Consider the following 4,365-nt stretch of genomic DNA (forward strand, 5'->3'; position numbering starts at 1 on the left):
TCATGGCAACACTAGATCCTTAACCCACTGAGCAAGGCCAGGGATCGAACCCGCAACCTCATGGTTCCTAGTCGGATTCATTAACCACTGAGCCACGACAGGAACTCCTTTCAGTGTCTCTTGAATAACTTTTCCGTGTGGCCAGAGGATCCACTGCCCACGGGACGCAGTATCTGTTTGGGCACCTGTGCAGCTGGTGACCATGTTGTCTTTGTCTCAGGGCCACCATTCCTGGTGGCTGTTCGTGGCCACCCCCTTGTGGCTGTGCTCAGCCTTGGCTCCCTTCCCTGCCTCAGGTGCCCCGCCAGCTACCTGGGAGTGGAGAGTCAGAAGGTCCAGAGAGAACTGTGGAATCAAATGTTGAGGCATCCCTTGCCACAGTCTTTTTGCCCCTTTCTCAAGGCTGACAAAGAGGATGTCTGCTTCTGAACAGCTCCAGGTGTGCCTTTTGGAAGCTTCCTTCCCCAGGGATCCCTCACTCAGAGCTCGATGAGGAGCAAGTGTGCGAGGGCTCAGGCAGGCTCCTCAAACAGTCAGAAGTCCTCTCTGGGATGTAGGATGCTGTGCTGTCCTTCTAATGGTCCTTGGGGTCTCCTGGAATTTTAGGTTTTTCTTTTTTCTTTTTCTTTCTTTTTTTTTTTTTTTTTTTTTTTTGGTCTTTTTGCTATTTCTTTGGGCCGTTCCTGCGGCATATGGAGGTTCCCAGGCTAGGGGCCTAATCGGAGCTGCAGCCACCAGCTTACGCCAGAGCCACAGCAACGCGGGATCCAAGCCGCATCTGCAACCTACACCACAGCTCACAGCAATGCCGGATCATTGTTAACCCACTGAGCAAGGGCAGGGACTGAACCTGCAACCTCATTCGTTCCTAGTCGGATTCGTTAACCACTGCGCCACGACGGGAACTCCGAATTTTAGGTTTTTCTTAAGGCTCCATCCCCTGTGAGTGAAAGCTTTTGAAAGTGTTGTAGAATTTCTTAGCAGGTTGGCCAGGTTGTGGAGCACTTGGTTTCTTGCTAAGTGTTAGAGGTGTGAGGAGCTGCTGTGAGTAGAAAGGGGTGTTGTTTTGTCTCCACAACTGGTGATGGAGCAGAGGAGGAGAGGATGTGTTTGAGAACAGGCAATGGGGCTGAGCAAATTTTTAAAATTGAAATATATATGTGGAATAACTTTTTATTGAAATATAATTGATTTGCAGTGTTGTGTTAGTTTCAGGTGTATAGCACACTGATTCAGTTATTTGTGTCTTTGTGTGTCTGTGTATTTATGTATATATTTTAAGTGTTTTTGCCCTTATACCTTAGTATAGATTGTTCAGTATAGTTCCCTGGGCTATGAAGTAGGTCCCTGTTGGTTATCTGTTTTATACATAGTGGAGGGTATCTGCTAATCCCAAACTCCTGATTTATCCCTCCCCATCCCCTTTCCCCCTTGGTAACCATAGGTGTTTCTGCTATGTCTGTGGGTCTATTTCTGTCTTGTACTTAAGTCCATTTGTAGCTTTTGTTTTTTAGATTTCACATAGAAGTGACATCATGTAATTTGACATAGTGTGTTAGTTTCAGGTATATTACACAGGGATCTGACATTTGCATACATTCAGGGCTGAGTGACTGATTGGACAGTGAGGAGATGGGAGAATTCTGTCATGACTAGCAGGTGCCTAGATGTGGTCATGGCCAATGACTAACCTAGGAAAAGCAGAAGGGGGAAGCAGGGCCGTGTGTGTGTGTGTGTGTGTGTTTCACACTTTTGTAAACTGCAGGCACAGTAGAGTATTACTGTGCATTTCTAGCCAGGACCTGGGTCTGTGTACCCGTGTCTGTGGATGGTAGAGGCATGCGCATGATGCTTACTGAGGGCAGGCCCTAGTCTTTGTGTCCCTCCTGTATTTCCTCATTAATCCTCACAACCCCATGAGGTGTCACCACTTTCTCTCCTTTTCAAATGAGGAAACTCTGGCCCAGGGAGTTCATGACTTTCTCAAGGCCTCACAGCAAACAAGTGGTAGAACTAGGATTTGAACCCTGTCTCCCCAGGCCCAGCATGCCTGCTCTTTATGGCCCCTCTGTTCTCCACCATCCTGGAAAAAAACTCATGCATCACAAAATAATACTTATACCTCATCCCCTGGATGCCTTCAGATATGTGCCATTTCTCTGTTATCCCCAACTGCTGTCACAATCCACCATGTGGATTTCCTTTTTTTTTTTTTTTTGGTCTTTTTGCCATTTCTTGGACCGCTCTTGTGGCATGTGGGTCGAACACGGAGCTGTAGCCACCAGCCTACGCCAGAGCCACAGCAACGCGTGATTCGAGCCATGTCTGCACCCTACACCACAGCTCAGGGCAACCGGATTGTTAACCAACTGAGCAAGGGCAGGGATTGAACCTGAAACCTCATGGTTCCTAGTCGGATTCGTTAACCACTGTGCCACGACGGGAACTCCATGGAGTTCTTGACTCTAATAGGTCTCAAGCTGCTTTTGAGGAAATCCTGTGATGTCCTGTTTCCAAACCAGCTTTTAGCCCCTCCCTTCCTGGCCACTCATCCGATTCAGGCTCCTCATGACTTCTTAGCTGGATGACTCCAATAACCTCCTTTCCCCCTCCATCCATTCTTTTTGCTGAGACCAGAGTGATTTGGAATGAACATTTCTTTTTCTCTATCTCTTATTTATTTATTTATTTATTTATTTATTGTCTTTTTAGGGCTGCACCCACAGCCTATGGAAGTTCCCAGGCTAGGGGTTGAATCAGAGTTGTAGCTTCTGGCCCACACCACAGCCACAGAAATGCAGGATCCGAGCCACATCTGTGACCTACACCACAGCTCATGGCAATCCTGGATCCTTAACCACTGATTCAAACCCGCATCCTCATGAATCCTAGTCAGATTCTCTACCGCTAAGCCACAATGGGAACACCTAGAAAGTATATCTCGAAACACATCATTCCCCTGATTTAAAATCCTTAAGTCCCCCCATTGCTCATGGAGCCCTAGTCCTTGGTCCATGAAGATGATGGCTGAAGGTGTGAGTATAAATAATTGTATAAGGATTGCTATATGTGCTTTCTCAGGATGCAGCTCTCCTACCAACTAGAAATTGGGAAGTAGACTTTGCAGTGAGAGTCACAAGGAAGCTGCACAGCATCAAGTAAGTGCAGCTTTGGCTGGAAGCCAGAGCCTAGTGGCATCAGAACCAGCTCCTGGCAGATGGCAGGGCTGAATGCAGGAGACCTCACTGTAGGCACTGCTTTCCTTTCCTGCCCTCCTCCCTCTCTTCTTGGCCCTGGACCCTCATTGCAGTGTGTCCTGCAATCTTTAAAATGAAATAGACCCTCTCCTGTGCCCTTTCTATCCATGAATGTAATTTTCTGAACATTAAAAAAAAATGCCCTGGGAGTTCCTATTGTGGTGCAGCAGAAATGAATCTGACTAGTGTTGATGAGGATGCGGATTCGATCCCTGGCCTTGCTTGGTGGGTCAGGGATCTGGCATTGCCATTAGCTGTGGTGTAGTTTGCTAATGCGGCTCAGATCCTGCATGGCTGTGGCTGTGGTTTAGGCTGACAAATACAGCTCAGATTCAGCCTCTAGCCTGGGAACTTCCCTATGCCATGGATATGGCTCTAAAAAGAAAAAAAAAAGAACATTTTTTAGTAACCTGAATTTTTATGTATTTTGCTTACTTCTTTATCCCTAGGGTAAAGAAAGATGTCTGGCCTAGAACAGATGTGTGGTAAATGTTTTTTGAATGAATCAGTAGGGGGCTGAAGTTAATCAGTTATTACATATGAGATACTGGGCAGGGTTGGGGGGTGGAGTTGCATTCTGAGTGCAGCCTTCAAGGACTGTGCCAAGCTGTACATGATGAGTTTGCTAAACTTTTCTGAGAGCTTTCCTTTGCCTAGTCCTGTGGGAGATGCCTCACTTGCATTGTCTCACTCAGCCCTCAGATCCAAATCCTGGATTAAGTGCTATAATTAGCCCCTTTTTACAGGTGAGAAATCTGAGGCTCAAAGAAGTGTAATTTGCTTCAGGGCACCTGGCTGGAAAGGGGGTGGAGCTGAGATATGAACCCTGACCTCAAGACCAAGGTTAAGGTTTCCCAATAGCTTTGAACTACAGTCCCTCCCTCCTTTTTATATGTCATGTCAATAAAGTCCTAAATATTATACTTCATAAAAATTTAAATAAGCTTAAAGTTTCAGCTTGTCCTTTTAGAGATGTTAATTCTCACAAACTTGAGATGATTTTCAACCTTTGTTTTTTCTAGTTTTTTCTTATGAAAACAAGCATTTTACTTTTTCCAAATATAAAATCGTATCATTTATCAGATACGCTTTGTAGATGCTAGATAGC

Source organism: Sus scrofa, unplaced genomic scaffold (assembly GCF_000003025.6).
Source record: "Sus scrofa isolate TJ Tabasco breed Duroc unplaced genomic scaffold, Sscrofa11.1 Contig915, whole genome shotgun sequence".
In the NCBI taxonomy this organism is placed as follows: Eukaryota; Metazoa; Chordata; class Mammalia; order Artiodactyla; family Suidae; genus Sus; species Sus scrofa.